At 37.7% G+C, this 27,855-nt stretch overlaps 1 protein-coding gene across 5 annotated transcripts in view; it reads left to right on the forward strand.

The window, feature by feature from the left end:
• The window catches only part of SYT1 (synaptotagmin 1), a 364,659-nt gene that overhangs the window by 159,714 nt on the left and 177,090 nt on the right, over nucleotides 1–27,855 (forward strand). The window contains exon 4 of one of the 5 annotated variants that reach the window (XM_074870647.1): nucleotides 1,809–1,867. The exons of the other annotated variants lie outside the window; for them this stretch is intronic. The gene's annotated coding sequence lies outside the window, so the exon portion shown is untranslated. The remainder of the gene's footprint in view (nucleotides 1–1,808; nucleotides 1,868–27,855) is intronic. 5 annotated transcript variants of the gene reach the window in all.

Genomic DNA, 27,855 nt, shown 5'->3' on the forward strand with positions numbered 1-27,855 from the left:
GTTCCTTTTCTTCCCTTGAAGACTGAAAAAGGTAAAGGAAAGACTGAAAGAGGAGGGAAGAGTAGGAAAGGGGAAGAGTATATGGCAGAGAGACTATTCATCAGCTGTTGTCAAATGCACAGAATAAACCAGCTGGATCAGAAATGAGAGAAGAATCCTATAGTCTTTTCCAGTTAGAGCAAGATTGGAACATTAGTTCTAGAGTGAGTTAAAAGTATTTAAGGAACGAACTTAATGTTCTCTTGAAAACTTTTATATCCTGATAAGTATTGAAATAGAAATAATTATTCTGTAATTTGAATTTAGTGTGGTTCAGTATTGTTTAAAAGAAGCACATACAAACTCTGCCACTGCTGAAGTTTTTATATACAGCATTTGCCTAAAGAAGAGGCAGTGCAGATTTCAGAATTTCCAGGCAATCTTTATTCTAAGGATGACAACTGTTTTCAACTTTTATTTTAACAGAAAATCATGCTTTATAAATACGTCCCCTTAATGGAAGTTACATTTTCTTTTCTAGGTGATACATGTTTTGTTTTCATAAGTTAATCTTTCTAACTTCTAAAATTGATCAATAGTGAATTCAGGCTTCAAAATTTTTTTCTTTGGGCTTCCAAAATAGTAAACATGTTTCCATGGCATACTCTGTTACTGGTTTTGTAAGTGGCCACTTATGCATGAGAATTGTCATAATTTTTTATAAACTGCCATTGTTTCCATTATTCCTATGAAACTGTATTTTCAGAAAAGAGTGGCATTATTTTATAGTTTTAAATTTCTCTCCGTACTCCGTTCCTCCCTTCACCTGCCCACCTTTAGACCATTATGCCTTGGTCTCTACCAAGAGATTATTTAATTTGCTTTGTTTTCTAATCACTTAAGGGTTAGGCATGCTTGCCAAGATGTTCAGAAAATGTAGTGATTTGTGAGTATCTTACTTCTGGGGGTTTAAAGGAGCATGATTGTCAGTGCACACTGAACATCAGTTCTATGAAAAATAACAGCTTTTTAATATGATCTAAATGGTGCCAGCAGTCATCACCTGAGAAAGTCATAGATCTACCACATTTGTTGTCATCCAGGTGGAGAGCTAGAGCTTATCGGTGGTGGCTTCTTAATTATTTTGTAATTCTGTTGAGTTCTTCTGTTCTCGTCTGAGCTAATATGCATTTTCCTAAGATGGATCTGATTTAAGAAAAACAGGACTTTTCATGATCTCAAAATTGATGGCTTGCCACATACGATTTCAGAGTATGTGAGCAGCACACTAAAAAAGATATTCTGGAGAACAATTTTGAATTGGTCCACTGTATTAGTATTGATTTTTTTGTCCTTTCGAGCCTCCCTAATATAAATGTGGAAATAACTCCATGAAGCACAAACCAGAAGCCACTGTCTGTGTAAGTGCACCACTTAGCTGTGGTCTGCTTATGTTTAACACTTGTTTGATATCAAGGCAGCAATAAGATTAAATCAGGTTGGTATTTAGTCCAGCTCAAAGCAGGGTCTTCAGCAAATTCCGTTGATTTTAGGCTGTCAGATATAACCAGAGTATTGAAAATTGCTTGCTTTAATAGTGTAAACATTTTTTTCTTTCATTTCATGAAAACAGTTTACCCTAGATGATATGTAATGGGAAATTTTCTACTACATCATTCAAATATTGCCTCCAGTCCAAATCTTCAAATGTGCATTAAACTGAAAATTGAAAATAATTTGCCAAAAAACCCAACATCATCACAAATGCACTATTTTGAGAATAAAAAAAATATATATATTTGGAGTTAATGATTTTTTTCCTTCTATAGGAACAAAAGCTTAAAGTGTGTGACTTCCGGGTCTGGAAACTCCTTGTAGACTTGGCCTTGTAAGTGCATGGAAATCTTAAGTAATCATTCACCCAAGAATGCATTTTTTTATATATAAATGTTATATTTATTATAGTAAATAATGTCTTGTGTCTGAACAGTAAGTTTGGAGTGATTTTTTTTTCTAATTTAATTTCAGTCATCAAATTTGCTATGATTCTAGAATATCTTTTATGAAATACCTTAGAGAAATATATCATAATTGTAGAAATACATTAGAGAGCAATGAACTTTTATGATTCAATTTCGGGTTTGCTTTAATAACTCAGACCAAACAAAACTGGATAAAATAAACATCATTCTTTTTATATCACCCCTGAATTAATTTTAGTATTTGTGAAATTTTAAAATGCACAATTCTTCTCCATTATATCTGAATATTGTAAAGTTTTCCCGTCTCTGCATGGATCGACCAAGCTTAAACTCCCCTTTTATACATTGCTTTGAAATAAATGGTAAAAATACAAGGATCTAATTACGTGAAATACTCTCTGGTAGTATTTAGTGTTTGCTGCTATTGAAATACATATATGAGTGTGGAAGGCGTGTAAAAATCAGACAATAAGGACATGTAATTCTTTTTGGAAGGAAGTTAAAACACCTTATTTGTTCTTTCCATTCAGGGCTGACTTGGTTGGTGGACAGGCCACTGCAGTTGCGTTGCTTCAGGGCCTGTGAATGTGGGCAGGTGGAGGACTTAGAGGAGTTTAGAAGCATTTGACATGTTCATTGCAGCACCTTCAGATTCCCCAAGATTTTTTATCCCTAAAAAGGGTGCATCAGAGCATTGACTATCAATTGGTGTTAGAGATCTGAGTGTGTATTTATATATTTTGTAAAACATATTAATATTTGTAAATCTTAAAAACAGAAGGGAAAAGATCACTGTAACTAAATAAGATTAGCTGTCTTATAAGGCCTTCACTTGTGTGAAGCTTATTGTTTGACTATGATTCAGAAGTGCTCAGACAAAACAGACTGGCTAGTGATCTCCTTTCAAATAATTACATTTATTTTCTCTAGTGATTAACAGATGATCCCATCACTCTTATTTTTGAGCTCCTAATCCTCTTGCATGTGTTTTGGGATTGTGCTGGGTATCAGCAGGTACCGAGGAAATATCTTTGTGACAGAAAATTGTTCTGGACTAACTGGGTCTAGAATGTTATGTTATGGAAGCAAATCTGGTTTGTTACTTGTCTTATAAGCAACACTGCATCCAGTAATAGACTAAAAAGGGGAACCAGGATTGGCAACAGTAAGAAGAAATGACAAGAGAAAGGGTTAAAGGCAGTCAGACCTTGTAGAGCTAATTCTGTTTGGTTTGGAAATCTTATATACTGTACCTCATACTTCTTGTGTGAGGATTAGATTTAGAAGTTTCCTGGGGAAAAAAATAAGCAGCCTGAAGAAAAAATAGTCCCGCAGAATATTGAAATTTTACTGTACGGACAGTAGGTGGATTTGTAAAGAGACTAAGAGCAAGTTGACTCATAAAATCCTATATCAATTAATCATTTAAAAAAATATTAAAATCCCAAAACATGTATAAACACTAAATTGCAGCATCTTATACTAATTATTAATTTATAAACTTTTCTTAGGTTAAGCCTGGTTTTGATGAACTGGTTTAATATTTCGGTACATATATTTATTGCAGTATTACTCAGGTATCCCATTCACATTTAAAATAAATAATTATTTTTTTCTTCACACTTAAAAATCAAGTACTAATGGAGCTGTCCGTACAGTTATTATAGAAACACTGGATCCCAACTGATAAAGGATTTGGGGGGTACATATTAAAGAGTGAGACACTCTTTAATTGAATTGAACTATATGAAAATACTTTGATTTAAATTGTTCAGGATAGATTTTTTTGGCACTTTTATTTTCTGATGATATTGCATACCATAAAATATTACTTAAAATAAAATGTAATTAAACAGTATAGAAGAGAGCGATGAAAGGAGTTTGAAATATTTCTGATGGAAGAAAAAAATCTAACATTCGATATGAAGCAAATGCAGAGTTGGCAAAAATGATGTCTGAATGAATCCATAGTCATTTTAAGCATGTAAAGATATTCACCATTATTACTTTTGTAAATTATATTCTATTTCACAATAAGAAGGTAGAGGTCCAAGACTGCAACTTTTAGTATTTCAAAAGAGAATTATGTTAGTTTAAGTCCAAAAATTGGTCTGCCCCATGTATTTTCAGGGAGATCAGATGAATGATGTTATATCAAAATTATAATGCTGAAGAGAACTGAGTTTATCGGAGCCAGGTAGAGCTGCTCCTCTGTCCTCCATCCCTCGTTATTCAAGGGCAATAGTTGGATCATTCATGAGTTTCTACTGTTAAATTTGAGCGAGGTACTAGATATGGTGGAAAATGTGCTTTCCAATAAATTGCAGTAATTCACAATACTGTGGCAGTCTTCCTGAAAATGATGTTGAGAGTCCTCTGTGTATATCTTTCATGTGGCAAAATCCATTTGGAATGGAGATCTGTCTGTGTTTGTCCTTCTGGTTTCCTTCTGGAGTTACAGATGTGTGTGGTCCTGAACTCTCATTAAACATGATGGTCCCTTATTTACTTGGAACCTCCACTACAAAAAGGTGGAAGCCACACACATCAGGCTAGTTTTTGAAGTTTGCACTTTGATGTGTTGATAACTAAATCACAGATCACCTGGTGGGAGACTTTGATTGCCTGTCAAGGCCAATCAGGAGTCACTGGCAGAGAAAACACTTATTCTAGAAAAGTATTGCTAGTGTAGACATGGTCAAGTAATCACAAAGACCCTCTGAGATGAAAACAGCCTCCATGCAGAGTACTGTAGTTGCTAGTAGCTTGCGTTAAAGGAATAGGCATGGGGAGAGTGGTTTTGCTATGATTCATCTACTATTCTGGGACTGCCTTACTCAAAGGCTGAAAGTGGACCTTCATCTTATTCTTGGTCTTACTCAGTTGAAGGCAGGGCAAAAAATGTGTTTTTAAATGTAGTTTGCTGAGATGATAATGGTGATAATTGTAATAAATTATCAGAAGGAAGTAAACATCTGTCTTCATTGTAAGCAAAGCAGAAAGGTCATGGACAGAGTGAACATGGAAGGAAGTCACTGCTGGCAATTTTCTTCGATCAGCATTAAAGAACAAGGTCACCTTTGAGTGGAGAATATTTGTATTTTGGATGTCCAACCAAGGCTCCAAGTCAGAGGCCTGGCATTTCATACATTTATTACGCCAGGGTCGCAGGAATACCAAATTCTCTTCTTTGTTATGTATGAATAGCTAAGTTTTCTCCTAAATGAAAAGCATTTCTTTGTGATCTTTGTTCTTTACTGAAATTTAAAGTAAAAGAGATTTAGGGTTCTTACAACAATGCTGTGCTTTCATTTTGTACTAAGCCAGCATAAATGGCTTTCAGCAGAAATTCAGTAATTGGGTGGAATTTTAACTCCGCTACTGCTTAATGGAATTTGATTACTATTGTGATAGTAAGCAAAGCACTCATTATAGATCAAGAGCCAACTTGTTCAAATACTTTCAAAACTTGAAACAAAAATTGCAGTCCCTATCTGAAGCAATTTGCTGCTGAAGTACACGTGTTACAGACAAGCGCTGTATTAAGTCTTTCAGGAGGGTGTAGGGAGACTGTGAACTGATTCCTCTGTGGTGGTTCCCATATCACAGGTAGCACCGTGAAAGTAAGGATGACTTCAGTTCTGCCAAGTCGCTGCAACACTTTGTAAAGTCATGGGCAGATAAAATGGACATCATAAGGATCAAGCCTGGCTTGCTGGCACTTTTGGGAGCCAGCACTACAGTGCTGGTGTGGATTTGTAATGTCACGATCTGGACCCATACAAATAACATATAACAGGATTTTGTTCCTTTGTTGCCAGTCTGTCTTTAGGATCTATGTTATTTTATTGTTGTTTTAGGACATAATCAATCAAAGCTTAGTTACAGTTTCTTCTATAGGGCTGCTGCCCTGTGTGAAAGTTAGAGCTATGTATGGTTACTGAAATCTGTCTTTTTTGTATTAAAAGAGAAGGAAGTACAAGAAAGCCACAGGATGCTATTGCCTTTAGCAATTATTTGTTTGAACTGTCCAGGTGGAAAATTGCCTCGAGATTTCATGGTCATTTTTGCAGATTATGGCAGTCTAAAGGTGGAGGTGTGAGGTGGAACATCTTACACTTTGTCACTGTTCCAATGCCTGTTTGCTGCTGAAGACAGTTTCTTGGTGAGAAGACAGATGAAGTGGAAAAATCCATAATGTGTTCTCTATGACAATGTGAATTCTCATCAAAGGGTGATGGTGGTAACTAACCATTTTTTAGTGTATAGACACAACACTGCACATACTGTTAGAATGTGAGAGAGGAATAATATGATTATGCAGTGGATTCCAAGAACTTTTTTCCAGGTTAGTTATTTTTCTCTGGCTTCTGCATTAGTTTCAGAACTATTTGCATAATCTGGTTTTGTCTGTCTGGATTAATAAAAATTAAGATATAAGCATTAGCTTTAAATTACTTTTGTGGTAAAAGTAAAATCTGGCTTGTTCAGAGAGTAAATTACAAGAACCATATAAAGAAGGGAAACAGAGTTGGGAAAACATAAATGGGGAGACAAACAACTTGGACTAGAAGAGAGATATCTGTTGTGAAAAGCGAATGAGATGCTTTGCATTTAGCTCAGTCTGTTTTAACTCAAATGTTGTGTCAAAATTCAACGAGCTTTCCGCCACTGTAATAAAATTTTGAAGTTGACTGTTCTGAGCCTGAGAAATATTTTTGGTTACATGGATAGAAAAACATTTGTGAAAAAACATTATATAGACATTTAGAATAACAGACTGTAACTTATTCCAATTCTGTTATGTAATTTAGTACATAACAACCTCAACTGATGACAACTGAAATAATCTCTCTATTATCTGCAGTACAATTTCACTATAAACAGTATTAATACAAGCTTCTGCTGAGTGCCATAGCAATATACTTCATCTTTGCTCTTTAGGTTCAGCTCTTGATGTGAAAATAGGTCAGTTTTTATTCTCTGTTATCTGTCAGCATGTGTGTCAATCAAGCAGGTGATGAACATACGCCTGTTAGGGGTTATATTTAAGATCATCAACTCATTTTATGTAGGCTTCTAAACAGATTGTTTCTCTTTGTCCCCAGAAACATTATCTGGATTTGAACCACTGATAGGAGTGTGAAAGAATCTGTTTATACTCACCAATGTCCTCAGCCTAGCTTCCATCTGTTAAAATTTTAAAGGCACGAATTTTATTCTGTATGAACAAAGCATATGAAAAATCACCGTACTGGATTAATAAGTAATTAGTGGAATTTCCTTCAATTAAAACTGAACACACAAGCCTGCAGCCTTGCATATTGAGTACCTTCTTTAAACCAAAGTAGGCACCAGTATAACTTGAGACAGAGCTGTGATATAAAATTTTCCAGCATATATTAGTCTGATAAATTTTGAAGGTGATTTGCTTTTTATGCCTTTCTCTTCCTGATGATTCTTTTTAAGCTTTTCTAGGTTGTGTTTTCCAATGGATTTTACTAACCTTCTCAACTATTTGGCAAATAAGGAAATAGCATTACACTCAAAAGAAATATGCTGCCTAAATTATTTCCGGTAATGCAAATAAAATATCAAAGTAATCTCATAGTAAACTCATGCTGTGAGTGAGAAGCCTCTTCTTTCAATTATGAATACTCCCACCATCCAGTGACAGATTTAAGTTACACACTGTGGTCCACATTTTTTGTTTCCTGATTTTTTGTTTCTTCTCTTTTCACTAGCAATGCAATACTCTTGAATCTTATTACTATTGTTTGATTTGCTGTACCTCTTAAAAGCCATAGTCAGGATTGACATGCATAGTTAGTCTATGTTGCTGGAAGCTGTGTAATATAAAGACACCAGAGCTAGATTTAAATTGAGTTATTGAGGGTACCTGGAGCAGTCTATCAAGAGAAGCATAGGTCTTAATCTGTAGTTGTTTATTCCCCTTAGCTTGATACAGACATGCCATCAATACAAGACAATTCCTGTGAGACAACCTTATGGTTTACTGTTATGTGAATTACACATACATGAATGCAAAAGGGTTTCTAAATTGTCTATGCTATGTGCATTTATTTCATTGTACATTTATTGTAATATAATACAGCATCTTGACTGTTTATGTAAAATTTATTCTATCTAAACATCAGCCCTGAATATTAGAAATTCTGAAGCATTCAAAGTAGCAGAGGCTACTGTTACTGGTGTTCTAATGGAAATCAAATCTTCTGGTGGAAAGTAGTTAGTAATGACCACAAAATCATTATGAAAGAGCGCATATAATTGGAACGGTGGGAAAGAGAAATTCAGTTAACATGCATACTCCTAACATTAGCACTTATTTAGACAGCCTTTCTTTGTGAAAAGAGTTGGTACTATGTCGAAGTCAAAATGATAAGTCTGCGTATACAAATAAGGGATCAATACATGACTATATTCAGAATTAAATCTGCAGAGTGTTCTAGGTTGATTCTGGCAAACAAAGAAGATGAGATTTCTCTGTTGACAGACTAATGTTTGGGAAGCTCACCAAAAAAAAGCACTCACATGTAGAGCAAGTAGAAAAATTACAATTTTAAAATTAAATTTATGTGGGGTTTGATTTGTTTGTTTCTTTACTGAAATATATGCTTTTGTGTTTAAAAAAAAAATGTCCTCTAAATCCAGAATTTTGGGGTTTTTTGCTTTACTTAGCTAAATGAGATTTAAATACTAAAAATACCCCAACACATTTCTCCAGGTATTGTATTGAATTAGCCTTACTCTTTCATTAGGACTTTAGTTAACACAGGAGAGCAAGATAAAAGTGATTCTCAATCACAGGTAAATGAAGAGGATATTATTTCTTACCAAATGCAGAGGAACTTAAAATGGTCATTGTTTGCAGAAACCAACCATCTGTGGTTTGTTATAAACCTCTCGATATTTGGGGTGAGAATGTTTTTAAAGCCTCACCTCCTGGAATTAAACTGTTTACATGAGAATCACTTCTCTCTTTAAGGTCATTTTCTAGTTTTTTCCAGAGAAAACAGGAAACAAAAGTTAGTCTTTTTTTTTTTTTTTTTACAGCTCAAAAACTTTATGTGTAGAAAGTGATCACATAGTTAAGCTTTAAAAAAAAAAAAGTTTCAGAGTTTCAGTATGCCAGTTTCATGATTTTGGGATTTGTTAAAGGTAAGTTCTGAATACATGGGGATAACAGTACAGTGTAGTTTTCCTTTTCTTTGCGAGTACTTCAGCATTCATGGTTTAAGTAGAAATCAGGAGAGCATTCAAACTACTTGTTAAAGCATATCCTCATGAGAAGCTTCTGCAGTGAAAGGGTTTCCTACTGTGTGTTGTGTTTTAATAGTTAAGCAGGCAGCTCAAGGCAGATGTGACCATGATGTGTATTCATCATAGTAGTGCTTCTTGCTACGGAATGACAGTCAGATACAATACTTTTATCGTAGTCAGTGAGCCTTTTCTACTTCTGGAGGATATTTATCTATAAGGAAGAATTCAGCACCTGAACCATTTTTGGGTTTACTTGGATGTTGACTTAGTGAATTGAGAGACTATTATTAGTGCTAGGATGAAAATATCCAGGTCTAAGTAATTGTGTGGTGATAGGATGTGAAGCTATCACTAGGAAGCTTTTCCACACTACACTACCAAAAGCTGTGGTTGACCGATGATACTTCACCCTTTACAGCTATGAGGGATCTCTTTAATTTTCTTGTCACAAACTAAAACTATACACTTTTTTCCTTAGGTAGAGTCCCGATTTCTGACCAGAAAGGAAGTTTTTATTTAAAATCCTGAAACAAAGTCAGACTGATCATTCTCTTCTTACTTTTCCTTTTTTCATTTGGTCAGAATGCAGAAAGATATGTAAATGAAAACTTAACAGCATCAGCAGTCTTAAAAATGTTCAGGGCTATCATTGCTCAGTTTGGGTTGAGTGGAAAACAGGGTTTTACTCCAAAGTAGAACTGTCCCTAGAGAAGCAACAAGCTAGCACTTCATGATGGTTCACAGTTGTGGACTTTACAGCAGACATTTTTCTATACTTCATATACATATATGATTTATTCACCCAGTTTCTTTCATAGTCATGGAAAGAAGTAGCCATGTCGATGGCACGTCTGTTTTCAATATCTTCTTTAAGAAGAGAAAACTATGCCCTATAACTCAACAGGTTGGTCCAGTATAGTCAATACCAACTCTGTAGTCCATCGACTGTAAAGATCCCCTCAGATGACTTGGTCAGATGAAAATACCTGTGAGAAAGACAGGGATTTGCAGATTGAATCAATTGCCCTGTCTTAGATGTATTCCTTACTTACATTGAGATGAATTGTGCTCTAGGCACTATTAAATATATTGATTAGGCTTCTATTAGTCACAGTGGTGACTAGTTCAGCTGTAGATCTCTATATGGTAGGCATCTAAAATTAAGAAAAACGAATTGTTGACTCTCCTATTATATACTTAAGTCCTTTTGACCTCTGAAAATATCCATTTATTTACTGTAAGGCTTTGTAAGAATAGTATTTTACTTATTTGTCTTCATTCATTACAAAATTCTGTGGCTATTGTAGCCACTGAGAGTTCAGAATTTGAGATATAGTTCTTGTGTTTATGTATATTGCTGTTAAGTCCATAGTCCTAACTCACTTCTAGCCAAATTTACTTTGTCCTTGTCTTGATGGTGCTTCAGTAACATGTGCTGTCATACTACGTCCACCACTGATTTGGTTTTAAAGTCTTGCTTCTACCACACCAGAAGTGGATATACTTTGGAAATGGGCAAGGAAGATTACATTGGAAATAAATTGTTCTGTTCTGTTCCTTATCATAGTCAGAGCATATCTCTTCTCTTCATCTTCAGCAATGATGAGAAAAAGTTATTTTCTTTCTTTTTTTCCAAACCATAAAGCATTGATTCTCTTTAGTTACCCCCAGAAAACATGTTTCTTACGGTGATCACCTCCTTTCTTTCCTCCACATCTGGGTCCACTTTTCTTGTTACTTTTTTTTCCTTTCCCAAAAGAATTCTACAGTTTAAGGGCTTTGGGCCACAGATGTTCAACTGTTATTTTTGACACACGAGGCAACTTTGGCCTTATAGGCTAGACCCATCTATCCAGTTCTTGCTGTGAGTTAACCTAAGGTTTACATCAGTGAGAAACAATTTTTGTCTCAGAATGGAAGGAAGCAGTAGCTGCTGTCTTCTTAGTTAACTTGGAATTTAAATGATGACATATTAAGGTGCTAATGCCTTTTGAGTGTCAGTCTAGCTAGCATCGCTTGTCAGAGTGGTAAATGAAAGAATATGCTGCTGCTTACTCTTGAGTAATACAAGTAACTGAGCTCACCTCCAAACTGAACATTACTGGTTGTCTTTGTTTTAAACTTCCCTACATGTCACTCACTATTGTTAAGCATATTTGAGTCTTCAGGATGCTACAAGAAGCAGGTACTGCTTGTGTCAATAATTGTATAGTTCTGACAATGGTAGTTGAGGGTGTCTTTTAAGCTATATATCTTGTTAAGAAATACATTATGTTTGGTGATCTCGTTCATTCCCATAAAAGACATGAACTAGACTTGAGAGTCTTTTCATTAATGAGTTTTCTGGGCTGTACAGAATAGCTATTAAGATGAAAAAACTGTGACTTAGTGAGGTTAAATTAGATTTGTTCCTACTCACAACTGAACTCCCTTATGGTAGCTGGAGTGAGCTTCTAAAGCAGATGAAAAAAATAGAGCATGAGGCACACAGCAATTTTTCATTGTTATTACAAGTGATGTATCTAAACTGACAGTGTGCAGGCATAGGAAGGGCATATGAATTAGACCAAAAGAATTTCTTTAGGCTTTTTCAAAAGCATCAGCAGAAGTAAGAAAAGGAATGAACTTCAGTGGGATGTGTGAATGAACATCTTCATCATCTTTACCTAGCTATCTTTCAATGCCAAAAGGAAAAAAAAAAAAAAAAAGTACTGGAGAGAAAAGTAGTTTTGGACCTTTGTTCTGCTGTAAGTCAAAAAACAAATATGACGTTCAAGGAAAATCTGTACTAACTTGCCTTAGTTCCTAATATCGTGTGCATATTACAGTCATTTTTCATTTTGAAGAGAATGAGATTACTAATGACCAATTCAAGGAAAACATTTTTCATAGTGGGCTGGATCTTTCTTTTCCAGGGGTAGTACTAAAAAACTGTGAATTTGCTGCCACCTTAAGTTTCAGTGATATTAGATCAGAAGTTTATTGGGTGCTAAGAACTACTACTTTCTGCCGTTGCAAGACAGACTCACTTAACACCTTTTGGGATAAGGTTTGACCATCACAGTAGAGGACTACTGGCAAAACTGGGCAATGGCTAATTTAGGTACTCACAGTGCTGTTCCACTCTTTCCTTAAACTACCTAATTGTAACTGAAATGAGGCTTCTGTGGCACAAACACCTCTACAGTACTTGATAGAAATGCATAATTTGAACACAAATAGATTTGTACAAACTAGAAAATGGCTTTTTGTAGAGTAAATGAAGAAAAGGATTTTTCCTCACCTTGTTGCTTACTTGTATGAGGTCAGGCACATGTTTTTCTTGTACTGAACTGGTACAGTAGTCACATTTTTAAAGCCCCTTCTGTTCTAATTGCCTGTTCTCTGTCCTGCAAGTGGTTATAAAGGAATCTTATCATACATAGTTATATTTTTACCAGAGCATATTCTTGGTATATATGGAGGAAGCAGGTTAGCCCACTGCTAGTTTCTGAAAAGATTTTACTTTTCAGTACATCAGACCTAGACAAGGAAGAAATTGCATCCAAAAAGTAGGAAACTGCCCCCATTGCAAATGAGATACTGGAAATAGTTTATCACAGGCATGAAGCCATTCTCTTAATTTCTTCAATATTGTCTTTTCTCCCTTTTCTGAAATGCAAATATTTTTCCAAACAAAAGGGGAATTACCTATCTTTGTTAGGTTACTGTCATGGTAGTACTTGAAAATTACAGTGTTTGGATTGTAACTACTCCTGATAAAGGACAGGGTGATAAATTTGTCACAGGCAAACATGAAAGTTTCACTGTAATAGTAGGAGGGTGAGAAATACAAGACCTTGGCTCAGGTAGCCCACCCCCACAGTGTCACAGGGCAGCTGCAGCTGCTGGCCATCACCGCCACTGCCTCACAGGGCACCCGTGGACCTGGCACACAGACATCGATTTGCAGCTCTTGATCATCTTCAGTGCCTTCCACTCACGCACTGTACACCTGATGTTGTCATGGTGTACTGTGGGGGTGAGGCCATGCCAGTGACAGATGAGCTCTTGCTTAATTGGAATTTTTGTTTTATTAACTAATATTAATAAGACAATGATTTCTAAAAGTAGTAAATAATACTGAAAGAAACTCTACCTAAACAACAATGATTACAAGTAATAACACTTATAACAGACACAAACACATGCCCCTAACTCACTCACAGCCTGCTAGAGTTGCACACTACCTATAGCCCACGCCCAGCTACACCAGGGAAGCCATGGACCAAGCACCTATCTCAACAGGTGAGGCTCCGTGCTTCCTCCTGTGAGGCCATGTCTCCACACAGTTGTCACGCCTACAGGAGGCCGTTGCTTTGGGGGGTCTTCAGATGGTCTTCCTCAAATACTTCACAGTCTCATGAACATAGCATTTGCTTTACTGTGCTGTATTTATATCACCAGCCTCCTGGCCTAAGCATGTCATGGTTTGCTGAATCAAATATCTGATCATTATCCCTTTCATCTCCTGCTGCCAGTTTCTTCCTCATGTTAATGCTGAGTAGTGATCTTCAGGCAGAGTTCATTTCTTCCTGATACTCTCTGGTCTCTGCTACCATCAGTCTTGAGGCAAACGTGAGTTACTTCCTCCTGCCAGCTGCACACCAGGTCAGACTTAGTTCTTCCTTACAGCTCAGCGCTGCTAAGGTGAGTGCACTTGCCTCCGTGCAGACCCCTCCACACACAGCTCTGGATGAACTTGTCAGGGGGTGCCCATGCCCCAGGCTGTAGGGGATTCTGGGAGTGGAGCTTTGGAAGTGAAGTAAGGGATGTAGTTATTGAACATACAGTCTTACTGCTTTTGCCAGAAGGATGGGAAGTTGAGAAGGTGGATGATATGGTTCAAAAGTGGGGTTGTTGCCACTTTACAGCCTAATGACAGTGGAAGAGGTCTTAGCAATTAACCTTACTGGGAGAATTCCAATCCATCAGTCAGTTTTTAGCCTTAACCTTATATCTCAGGTACTCAGAAGACAGTGTAGCCTCAAAGAAGAATTAGCCAAAGTTTCTGTGAAGTTCTGCAACTTGAAATCAACATGGTGGTTAGGTCTTGTACTGACTTTGTCTATTAATACAACTTGTTTAAAAAAGTAATCCATCAATCCCTTTAATTCCAAAGTAGTAGTGCCAAATTATAGTCCTCATGTTCTCATCTGCTGTTTCATCAACACAAATGTAAAACAGCCTGATAAGATTAAATATCACACTGCTAAGGGACTACTGCTTCCTAAGAAGAATGGAATAAAATATATTGGCAGTTGCATCAGTTTTGCTGGAGCAAAGAACTTTTAAACTTGCGCTGAAATGCATTATAAGCAGCTTTTTTACCTGCCAAATACTTAGAGCATAGTGGCAGTTTGACTGTTGATTTACAAAATATTTTTACCCAGTTTATTTTAAAATAGGACCATAGTTCTTTTCCTGTTGAGTGGCACAAAAGCGATATTACATGATGTAAGCAATTAAAAATAACTGCAGAGGCTTGAAAGCTAAATGCTCACATGTACAGGCCAGACTCTAAATTTTTCGCTTCACTTTCCTTGGACAAAATTCCTACTTGTTTCACTGCAGTTTTCACCTTGCACTTCCTGATTTAAAGTGCACACAGGACCAGATTAATAAAACAGATAATTGTGCTTTGTCTGCCAGATCTGCATCTTTCATTGCATGTGGTTATCAGTGCCCAAGATAAGTTTTATGTGTAAAATAGCCAAGTGTGAGCGTACAGTGTTGATGTGTGACTCTGTATTTTTTATTCTCAATTTACCTTGCCCAGATGCAGTGTCAACTCAAAAATTCTCACCCAATATGGTTAAGTTCTTTTATGAGCAGTATTAATTACTTATATATATTTCTGATAGATGTGAAACTTACTTTGTCAGTGCAATATGTTCTGTCCCTTCTCCAACAGCATCACTTTCTAGAACATTTATACATCTTTGCGATGTTTTTGCAACATATTTCCAGCCATTTTGTTTCCATAGGTTAGCTTCAGTTGCACCTCACCACACTCTAGAGCTCGTTGACATGAGAACATGGATGGGATCAGATAGCAGTGCTGGCTTGACATATTTTAATATATGAAGCGTGAACGTGAAAACTGCAGTCAGCAGTGCCAGTCAAATGGATTAATACTGTTGCTGAAACTGGAAAAAAATTACTAGGATAGGGTAAAGTGATCATTTGCAGTAAATTTTTTAAAATCATTGTGCTATCTCATCTTAATTTTAATGATGTGAGAACTAAGGACTGGGATTCATTTTGTCCAGTTGTAGATACCTATAAGCTGGGGGTGTAAGTTTACAGTACAGAGCTCAGCTGGTTTTACAGCCAGTGGAAGAGCAATTTTATTTCAACCTCTATTAGAGGATAGGATGACTCATCTTCTAAGAGAGCTGTTTCTTGCCATTGACTATGAAGGAACATAGTGTCTGTCAATTAAATTAGGGCAGATGAACTTGCCATGCAGCTTGCTGTGTCCGCCTCCTGGAAATATAAATCATCTCCAAAACTCAAAATACTTAAGGGAATTGCACAATTAGGTCACAGAATTGGAAACAGCAAATGTGTTGGTGGAGTTGTATGTGCATAGGTAGTGAATCAAAGCTTTACGTTAATACTTATAGTTAAAGATTTTATTTTTTATGCTTATCTGTTTTTCCCCCATAAACCGTGAATGGTTTTAGTATCAGGAGGAAAGAAAGATAAGATACTTCTAACTGGTTAAGCAGATGGTTCAATGAATGGGTCAGACATGCTTTTGTCCCATGGATGTATGGTATTCTGAAAAAAGATGGGGGAAAATATCTGAGAAGTGCAAAATTATTTTGCTTGAAGCTGACATATGATGCCCTCATCTAGTGTAAACATTAACTACTTCTTTTTTTGCCAAAGCAAGTGGAGCCATTACTTTAAGAAAAAAAACCTTAGCAAAAATGCTTAAAAATTTGATCAGGTGTTTGGCAAAGTTTAATATTTAGATCACAGTGATCAATTTCCTAAAAACTGGTGTCCAATAATTTCTTAAAATCTTATGCATTTAATGTGGTTTTTAGTGGAAATTTCAAATAAAGACAATTAGAATTGCCTTTAAAAATGTTACTATACTGATTTCGGTATCAGCAAGAAGTCTGGCTCCACAGTATGTGCAACATGAACTTAGTCTTGTTTTTCATGGGAAGTGATTGTACTGGTTACTGCAAAGCTGTGAGCCTGAGGGGATGGCTTTATATTTATATTAGATCAATATCATAATTAGAGAAAAAGCCTTCTACAATCTGATGTATCTTAAATTAATCTTTCAAAATATTTTGTGGGCAGTCAGGGTTCACAAATCAGTTGATTTCTCAACCATTTCTTCTCTGTGGAATTTTGATAAGGGAAGTTCATTAAATAATAAAAAAAAACCTATTAGGAATTATGTATGATGTATGATAGTAGGAATAAAGACAAAGCCAATGTTGCTAGCACTCTATTTATGAAATCAATCATACTTATAATTTGATTTTTTTCTCATGCCTTCTCAGAATCATTTTATAGTCTCTTTAATTTTACTTGCTCTTCTCCCTTTGTTTTGTTATCACTGGACATTTTTCTCCTGCCCCCTTTCTGCCTTCTCTTTTCAATTTCCTAAACAGATTATGAATCCAGTTAGAATCAAGGTGAACTTTTGAACTTAGTGTTCTTCAGCTGAGTAGAAAATGGGCATAATAGGGAATCTCATTTTTGACAATGATTTCATGAGAGTAATTGAATAGCATCTGGAGATCCCGAAGTGCTTTGTAAACGTGATACAGTATTATTATTGTTCAACAAATAATAGAAAAAGTGGAACAGATAAATTTAGGCATACTTTTACCTTTGAAGTAGGGTTCTGAGCCCTTTAGGCACTCAAATTCTAGGTCGAGCTTTATGGAGGTAACTACCTCGAAGCTCCCTCTGAACCTGCTGAGAGCTGTGGGAACTCAGTATGCCTAAAAATCAGGAAAAAAAGATGAGGAGAGAACAAGCATACATTTATGGAATGAACAGATGAACTCAATACACAGGAAGTCTTCATCTTCCTGATGTATACATAACTTTTGCATGGTACCATATCCTCAGATGCTTAACTATGACATTAGAATGATATTTCAGACACTTATCTTTGAAGGTCTTCACCAAAGTAGTTTTCCTCTGGTCCCAGACACCTCAGGCACACAGGAACTTTGCATCTCTACTTTCTTTAAAGCCATAATGTACAAAGCATCTTGTAGAATTTGATGGATGCAAGAAAGAATATGACTTATAGCTGAGCCATAAACATTTCACTTTACAAGAAAGAGAGCTGAGTTAATTAAGAAATGCCTTAATGCCTTCTTTGCCTCAGTCTTTAATAACAAGACTAGTTGTATTGAGGGAATCCAGCTCCCTCAGCCAGATGATAGAGACTGGGAGAACGACCCCCCCGCAATCCAGGAGAGAGTCAGTGACCTGTTACATCACATAGACACACACAAGTCTATGGGACTGGATGGGATACACCCAAGAATGCTGAAGGAGCTGGCTGGGGTGCTCGCCAAGCCGCTTTCCATCATTTACCAGCAGTCCTGGCTGACCGGGGAGGTCCTGACAGATTGGAAATTGGCCAATGTGACGCCCATCTATAAGAAGGGTCGGAAGGATGATCCAGGAAATTACAGGCCTGTCAGCTTGACTTTGGTGCCCGGGAAGCTGATGGAGCAGCTCATCCAGAGTACCATCTTACAACACATGCAGGACAACCAGGGGATCAGGCCCAGTCAGCATGGGTTTATGAAAGGCAGGTCCTGCTTGACAAACCTGATCTCCTTCTACGACAGAGTGACCTGCTTATTGGATGAGGGAAAGGCTGTGGATGTAGTTTACCTTGACTTTAGCAAGGCCTTTGACACTGTTTCCCACAGCATTCTCCGGGCGAAACTGGCTGCTCGAGGCTTGGATGGGCACACGCTTTGCTGGGTAAAAAACTGTCTGGATGGCCGGGCCCAAAGAGTTGTGGTGAATGGAGTTAAATCCGGTTGGCGGCCGGTCACGAGTGGTGTCCCCCAGGGCTCGGTTTTGGGGCCACTCCTGTTTAACATCTTTATTGATGATCTAGACGAAGGGATCGAGTGCACCCTCAGTAAGTTTGCAGATGACACCAAGTTGGGTGGGAGTGTTGATCAGCTCGAGGGTAGGGAGGCTCTGCAGAGAGATCTGGACAGGCTGGAGCGATGGGCTCAGGCCAACTGTATGAGTTTCAATAAGGCCAAATGCCGGGTGCTGCACTTGGGCCACAACAACCCCCAGCAGCGCTACAGGCTTGGGGAGGAGTGGCTGGAGAGCTGCCAGTCAGAAAGGGACCTGGGGGTGTTGATTGACAGCCGGCTGAACACGAGCCAGCAGTGTGCCCAGGTGGCCAAGAAGGCCAATGGCATCCTGGCCTGTATCAGAAATAGCGTGGCCAGCAGGGACAGGGAAGTGATCTTACCCCTGTACTCGGCACTGGTGAGGCCGCAGCTCGATTACTGTGTTCGGTTTTGGGCCCCTCCCTACAAAAAGGACATTGAATTACTCGAGCGTGTCCAGAGAAGGGCAACGAAGCTGGTGAAGGGTCTGGAGCACATGTTGTGCGAGGAGCGGCTGAGGGAACTGGGGTTGTTTAGTCTGGAGAAGAGGAGGCTGAGGGGAGACCTCATCGCCCTCTACAACTCCCTGAAAGGAGGTTGCAGAGAGCTGGGGATGAGTCTCTTTAACCAAGTAATAAGCGATAGGACAAGAGATAATGGCCTCAAGTTGTGCCAGGGAAGGTTTAGACTGGATATTAGGAAGTATTTCTTTACAGAACGGGTTATTAGGCAGTGGAATGGGCTGCCCAGGGAGGTGGTGGAGTCCCCATCCCTGGAGGTGTTTAAGAGTAGGGTCGACATAGCGCTGAGGGATATGGTGTAGTTGGGAACTGTCAATGTTAGGTTAATGGTTGGACTAGATGATCTTCAAGGTCCTTTCCAACCTAGTTGATTCTGTGATTCTGTGAAATTAGATAATGCTGTTTTCTGTATTGGAGCTGTGGTGATGCAGTGGATTTGAGGTCCTATAAAAACTGGAAGCTATGCCTCTGCCCATTCAGTTCAGGTTCTGTTGGGATCATTCAGAGATTATTGTGTTTTCAGTTGGGCCAGAAACAGACACAATTTTAGTATTACTTTGTTTTGTATTGCCACATAAGGTACAGTATGATTTTACAGTGCAAAGTATTTATAGCAACAATAATGATGTCTCTCACTTTATGTTCAGAGCACTCAGCCAGTTGCAACACACCAGTTCCTATAAATCTACCATTTATCACGTCATAACTTACAAAATACATTTGTGTTCTTTCCAGAGTTCGTGGTTGGTGCTTTCCTTGTCTCTAGCTAACATCTAATAGAAAGCAATAACTTTTATTTCCAGATCATGAGAGGAAACAGCCCCTCTTTTAAGCAATATTTGGTTTTGAAGATATCAATGATTAGAGAATACTTTTTAAAACATGAGATGCTAAACAGGGAGCCTGACCTATGTTCAATCCTCTGTCATGAGGCTGTCACAAAAAGGACTTTCTTCTTAAAGAGTAGTATTGCAGATGCTATTAAATATTCTTTGTAAATACATCAACATTTGCATGTTGTGCTGTTGAATTCATCAGGACATTTGCCATTGACTTCAGCAGGATCAGTATTCTTAGAATAGTATATGTTTGCTATAAAGAATAGACATAGATTTCTTCTGTGTGGCACGTACAGCAAAATTTAAGAAATATATTTGATTTTCCCCGCCTGTATCTTATCCTCCTTTGCTTACTATTTTATTTTTATGTGCTTACTTATGCTTCCAATACCTGGCAATGAAACTTAGCTCAAATACTGCAAAAGATGTGTTTTAAGATTTAATCTACATACAAAGATAATCCTATCAAAGAGTCAAGCGTGACTTGAAAATATATAACCTGCTGGTCTGATTCAGAATGAAAACGAATTTCACCAGATTAAAAAACAGATTCAGAGTGCATATGTTGAATATTGGTGAATTTCTTGTTGCATGCTCAAGTCTCAGTATAACCTAAGAGAAATTAGGGTAATTATTCAGAGGAAATATATCCACAAGTAGTGATAAAACCTTTTTGTTGCTGTTAGTAAAAACCAAAACTAGTGGAAAATGAAAATATACTTTTATTTTTTCTGGACAATATGAAACAACATTGTATAGATTCAGCACTTCCATTCTAACTGAAGAGCTACATCTCACATCCAAGTTTCTACTGCAGTATGGTCTTCAGTGTCTTCCCAGCATGTACTCACTTGCAGCTGAGTGTTCACACAAGTCATGTACTGAGATCCACACTCCTGCCCACCTCTTTAAGTGGTGTCTTACCCTGCTGTTCCTCTTCTCCAACAGTTCTTACCATAGTCTTACCATAGTCACTGTGGCCCATCGTACTGCTGGCCCACCTCTGTCCTTGTTTTGTACTGTATAACTCAGACTCGCGTATTCTCTCAATGCATTCCTATGGATACATTAGCTAAATGCCTTTTCAGTTTGAAAATTCAAGTGTAAATATTCACATCAAATTTTAAGAAAATGTGATGGACCATAACTTCAAAGCTTAAATTTTTACATTTAAAAAAACTGTTCAGGGTTTCTTTACTTGTTTTGTTCACATAGTATATTGGAAAGGAATGAAAGGACATAATTTACTTAAAGACCTTGTAAGACGCAGTTATTTTTATCAATTTCTGTTTTTTCCTATGCAAAAAGAAAAATAAGTTTTGAATATTTTAATCCAATTCAGTAATATAATATTAAATCTAACTAAAATATAGAAGCAGCAAGCTGTCATCTTTTTGAGTGTTAATCTCCTGGTGGGAATACTTTTTTTATTTTTTCCCACATGGTATTCTTAGTCAATATAAAATACTCTCCCATCTGTCCTGGTTTGGCTTCAGCTGCTGCTAGCTGTGGCACCCTCTGAGAATGTTTGTGTTTGGGAACAGCTTTCTGTAGAACATCCCTTCAAAGGAACAATGTGTCACTCAAAGCCAAGTTCATGCAGGTGCACCTAGAAGAAGGTGTTTACTGACGTGCCTGCCCCATCGCTCACAATTGACACTCACATTGTGAGATTAAAAGGTTAGCAGCTTAAAGCTCAAAAATAGCGCATCATCAGATGAATAGACTGGGAATTGGAATAGTTCTCTAAATCTTTGTATTCTTATTGTTGCTGGTGATTATATTAGCAAGTTTGCTGTTGTCAGTAGTCTGTTACTAGGTAATAACAGAGGGGACGAAATTTAAAGGCAGGCAGCATCATGTCTTAATGTTGCCAGAGCTGGACGTAGTAAAGAAATCATTAATTCAAGCAGTTGAAAACTTTTTGTACTAAAATAGAACAGTATCATGCAGAAGGTTAGAAAATAATGTTGGTGAATATGACTAAGGTTATATGTGGAGTTTGTATGTGCTCTATGCTTGATTTCCAAGGAATACTGAGGTAGTGTGCTTGAAAATAACTGTGGCAGAATAATGCTCTGTTCTTAAAAATATGACTTTGCACTTGCATGCATGGGTCTAATTCTGCAACCTAGTCTCTTCTGCTGATACTTTCAGTGAAAATTGAGGGATTTCAGGATCCATTAAAAAGATTTTTGATCATCATGGAGTCAGCCTATTACAGCTAATTTTTCTGTGGAATAAAGCCACCATTTTTAATAAATTCTTTACCATTTGTATAAAAAAATTAAATACATGGTTGACAAACTTGCCATTCTTGCTGCACATTCGGGACCCAATGTTAGTCCAAAGATCTGCCTATTAAACATCCGTACCACTTGTGAATGTCACCAATTCCATACAAAGGTAGTTATTTCCATGGTATCACGTCTCGATTATAAAAGCTTTACTCTGACTGTTGGTGCGTTTTGAATTTACAGACAGGAAAGACGTATGGACTGTTATTTAAAGAGTTCTCTTTTTTAACACATTCTCTCCAGCTGTGTATTGCCAGGAGTTTTTTGGGTTTTGAAGTGGTTTCTATGCCTCTGGGACCCATTTACTTACCATTTCTCAATGTTAAAGGTTCAGCATGAGATATTATTTTGAACCTTCTATGAAATTCACTTACTTGGCTGTAACTGTGAAATAAATTTACTGCTATTCTCCTAGGTAGAATCTCGAAGTATTTGCTCTTTGTGCTTTTGTAGATAATTAGGCAGGAGTTTAGCTCTTGGGAAAAGAAGAGTGTACTATTTTGCAAACATAAAGAATGAGGATGGGACTGCCTGGACTTCAGAGTTCTTGAGGAAGAGCTTCTTGGGTACTGATTATTGTCATGATGAGTCTTCTCGTTAGAGTCTTTCTTCTCCCTTAGAAATACCTCTAATTATGGTTTTCTGTGGCTAATCCCTGCCACTTGCATGTTACCACATACACATGTATGTTTACAGTTTACCAAGTTTGATCTACTTCAGTCCTGTTTCTGAAGGATACTAAGCAATAATAATTCATCCAGCTGAACTGATACAACTGATGGCGCTGATTGAATGAATAAAGAGTGTATGGCAGACAAAGAGGAGCTAAAGCCAGGAGTATTCATAAATACTTTTGTTCTGTATGTGAGCATAAGCTGGTTGTCATACTCATACCATATTGTGATTATGAAATTCCTTCTACTCCAGCAGTCACTAAGGGTAATGCTGAAAATCTTAAGTCAGTACATTGGGGTAACTTATAGCTAAATATTTTTAAAGGGTTGGCAGAAGAACTCTCTGGATTTTTAATATTGATTTTCATTATAGCTTGGAGCACTGGGGATGTTCCAGAAGCCTGTGGGAGTTAAGGTCATGCTAACATCCTTTTCAAATGGGTGAGATAACCTAAGTAATTATAAGCCTGTCAGTCTGACATCAGTCTCAGGCAAAATAATGGAAATGCAGGTGTGGGACTTGAATAGTAAAGGATTGAACTCTACTGAGGCAAACAGTATGTTTTATAAGCACAACTGTTAAAATATAAGAACGACAGCTCAAGTTACAGAACAGGGGCTGCTAACCAGGAAGAGCATTTAGGTGCTGCAATAGGTAATAATAATGGATAGAGTTTAAGTTTTTCATCCAGCGATATATTTATCTTAAGGGGTTTTTTTTCAATTCACTTAGCAAACAATATCATTAAGGGAAGACTTGATATCAGTGTGTAATTATATACATGGAGAACAGAAAACTGTAAACAGAAGGCTTAAAACCTAGCAGACAAAGATGTAAACAGATTAGCAATTGAAAGTAGATGAATTCATACCATAAATAAAGAACCATGGTGACACCTCTGAAAATAGTGATGGTGAATTCTTTAAGATGGATAGTTTATAAATCAAAGTTGTGATTTTCTAAGACAGAATATCTGCTACAAATAGGAGTCTCTTCTGAGAATTCCCAAGCCCTTTGTAATACTGCAGGTCAGACTGCATGATAACAGTAGTCCCTTCTGGCTTTCTAATCTGCCTCTGTGTGTCAGCAAAGCAGGTATGGCTTTGAGTTGTGCTGACAGTAATGCATGGCTGTAATCAGGTCTCAGAGCACGTGGTGTTGTGCTAGAATAGGCCTCTGTACATACCTACCGACCCATGGGGTGGTACCCTCCAACTGGCTCTTGATCATGAGAATAATACTGAAAAATCATACTGTTTTAACATTGACAATAAAGACAGTATTTTAATTTCAGCAGTTTACTTTCAGAGCCAAGAATAAGAAATCCAAATATATGTAATGATGTGAGAAGATCTGCTTACTCTTGAAGAAGATTTTTCAAATATCAGTACCACCTTGCAGAGTGCTTGCTCCATTTAGCATGAGTTCTTATTGATCACAGTATAATATTAAAGTCAAAAGTGTTACAAAGAGCAAAACTTCTTACTTCTCTCACAGAAATATTTTAGAGTATCAGAACAAACGTAAGATATTTTAGTTGAAATAAATGTTAATGTTTTTTGGTTTTAGCCTGGTATAATAATGCTTTTTCTTTACAAAGGAGTTTTAAATAGTACCATTGTGAGTGTCTGCATAGATCTCTGAAAATACATCCATAAACACAGAAAGATAAAAAACTCACAGCAGCATTAAGAACAAACTACTGTTCATGGTAGAGGGGTTTGCAACCATTTGCTTTAAAATAGACTTCAAATACAGAGTGTATATATCTCCTCCACTTAAAAAATACTCGTTTATTTTGCTTAATTTACCGTATGACAAAAAATAGATATGCACAATGTAATACTTGATTGTGCCTATGTGTTTATATTGCAATAGCTTCTAAATGAATCAGAATACATTCCAAGGTATTAGTTAGTATTTTTAGGAATTTTCTTTTGCCCTGTCCCATTTTAGATATTTGTAAGAATTCTGCAAGTGGTTAAGTGAGCATGATCTCAAAAAGACTATGGTAAGTAAATGTGCTAAAGTGGGAAAATATTCAAGAAGGTTTCAGATTTTTATGGACTTTATTTTTCCACTCACTTTCTTGGCTCTTAAATAAGAAAGGGTTGTTAAATGACTTGTAGTATCAGTGTGACATACTAATTAAAAGGTATTTGAGCACTCTGCAGATTAGTGTTGGCCTTGAGGCAAGAAAATCCATCGGGTGAGCACACTTGATTATCATTAATAGAATTTTACTTTTTATTATCTGAGTTAACTTTTTTGTGTAAAAACCTGCCTCAGCTGGGACTTTGCTCTACTCATGTCACTGGTGTAATGACAGCACTACGGCTCTGGGGCAGTTCGAGGCTATGCTGAAGCTGAGTTGTAGGTCTGAACATCAGGGGAACTACATTAATTCATGCCACCTGGCCCAAATGCCATCACATATGTGCAAGCTGGTGTGAGGTTTGCTCTAGCTGCTCTGCTGCTATCAACAGGCAGGAGCTATATGAGAGTGAGGAATGTGAAGGGAATTCACACTTGTCCACATCTGGTTGCTTTTCAGCTTTTTATACTGCTTAAGCAGGTGAATCTTATGCTTGGGCAGTTTCTGCATCAATTATAAAAATTACTTATGATCATGTGTGAGACCACTGGCATATTTATCTACTTAGTGTATTCTGTTTACCAAACAAGAACTTAATGAAGAAAGAGCACTGAAAGAAAAAAAGAGAACCTGAAAAGGAATAGAAGATAACAAGATAATGCTTAAAAAGAAATAATTCTGCGATCTCTTGGGTTTTCTATTGTCATTATTACTGAATATTCCCTCCTTCATTTCAGGTTCTGCAGAAGACATACATATAGTTGCACATTTCAAACAGTGATCTCTGACTGGTAAAAAAACCCAGCCATCCAAATAACCATAACAATATCTGTAGCATAATAAAAAACTTCAGCCATTCACCTAACCTAGTCTCTAAGTAGCTAACAGATTCTCTGTAGCACAAAATGGGATGATATGAGTGGCAATCGGAATTTGGTATTTATTGCCTCAGTATGCAAGACTTTCTCCAGGTTCTTTAGTTCTTGGTAGTTCTTTTGTGAAGGGGACAGATAAAGAAGAAGTGTAAAGTAACAGTATTTCTGATGTTTTTGTCCTGATTCCATTTCCTGATGCTGTTAGTTGAGAGAGAAAAGGGTAGGGGGTTAATGTTAACATCACCAGTCACAGCTGCAGGTCTGGCACAGGAACTATAAAACCCATTATGACTTGCCTTAGCTGAATTGTTATAGAACGCATGAAGCTGTAGGACATGCTGTAGGGCCCTGCATTTTCTCTTCAGGTACTTGGATTTTTTCATGAATTCTCATGAAGGGGGTCTATCTGGGCATGTAGCCTATGACAAAACATTTAAGGAAATACAAATTGGTATCTTAGATGTGTAAAACACTATGGAAGAAAACTAAGTTTTCAGGATCTCATGATACTGAAAACTTTGCCATAGACTATGACTTGAAGCTGCTGGAATGGTTGAGCTGCCTAATGTACAGCAAACATGAAACCAAAACTGTTTTCAGCTAACAACAAGCTTACCTGTATCAGGACCACAGGAAAAGCCCTTCTCTGAAGCTCTCTGAATTGTCCCATTTTGCTGAAAAGCCATGAAGGGAGAGATTTAGTTGTGGCTCTTCTTGTTATGGGGTGCATGTGGTCAAGTGACCTCACTTCCAGTCTTCTCTACTTCTCTGTCTGTAGAAGATACAGACTGACTTTCTGACTCACCACAATATATGTTTTATCTATAAATACATGGTACAAAGACTGCTTTGTTCGCTTAAACTACAGCATGCTTCACAAAAGAGCCCCCAACTTTTGTGTTATCTGTTCTGTGCAAATAATTAAGATGTTCTTAATCATAGCACTTCATTGTATTAATTAATTTTAAAGAGTAATTACTGTATTGAGTGGCTGCTTACTTAAGTATTATTAAAAATGAGAACATCTGTGAGAAGAGGCTAACTGAAAATGATAAAATGGAGGAAGCAGAATGTAACATAGCGAAAGCAAAAAAGTAAGAACAGGAAAGGTTGAACACTGCAATCTACTGTTTGGGTTACGGTACATCTTTGATTCACAGTGGTGGATGTTTTGCTTGAGTAATAAGAAAAGTATTGGGAATGTGTAGATTGATACAAAATTTCAGCGATGGTGCGAAAGTAGTGTACATCACAGGTGGGAGAATAAACACACAGTTTTCCTTTCAAACGGAGCGGCAGACGGCAGCTTGCAGCATGCTGCTGTCATGCAAAGTGGCCATGTTTGCTTTGTATACTTCATCACCATGTGGTAAGTCCCAATGCAGTGTTATGACATCTTAGCTCACTGTAACCTAAGTGTGTCAGCACAGCCCTGGAAATGCATGGCTCTGTTTGACAAAGGCCTTTGACACCGTTTCCCACAGCATTCTCCTGGCAAAACGGGCTGCTCGAGGCTTAGATGATCGCACGCTTTGCTGGGTAAAAAACTGGCTGGATGGCCGGGCCCAAAGAGTTGTGGTGAATGGAGTTAAATCCTGTTGGCGGCCGGTCACGAGTGGTGTCCCCCAGGGGTTGGTTTTGGGGCCACTCCTGTTTAACACCTTTATTGATGATCTAGACGAGGGGATCGAGTGAACCCTCAGTAAGTTTGCAGATAACACCAAGCTGGGTGGGAGTGTTGATCTGCTCAAGGGTAGGGAGGCTCTGCAGAGAGATCTGGACAGGCTGGAGCGATGGGCTCAGGCCAACTGTATGAGTTTCAATAAGGCCAAATGCCGGGTGCTGCACTTCGGCCACAACAACCCCCAGCAGTGCTACAGGCTTGGGGAGGAGTGGCTGGAGAGCTGCCAGTCAGAGAGGGACCTGGGGGTGTTGATTGACAACCGGCTGAACACGAGCCAGCAGTGTGCCCAGGTTGCCAAGAAGGCCAATGGCATCCTGGCCTGTATCAGAAATAGCGTGGCCAGCAGGGACAGGGAAGTGATCTTACCCCTGTACTCGGCACTGGTGAGGCCACAGCTCGATTACTGTGTTCAGTTTTGGGCCCCTCCCTACAAAAAGGACATTGAATTACTCGA

This window comes from Strix uralensis, chromosome 5, assembly GCF_047716275.1.
Source record: "Strix uralensis isolate ZFMK-TIS-50842 chromosome 5, bStrUra1, whole genome shotgun sequence".
Taxonomy (NCBI): Eukaryota; Metazoa; Chordata; class Aves; order Strigiformes; family Strigidae; genus Strix; species Strix uralensis.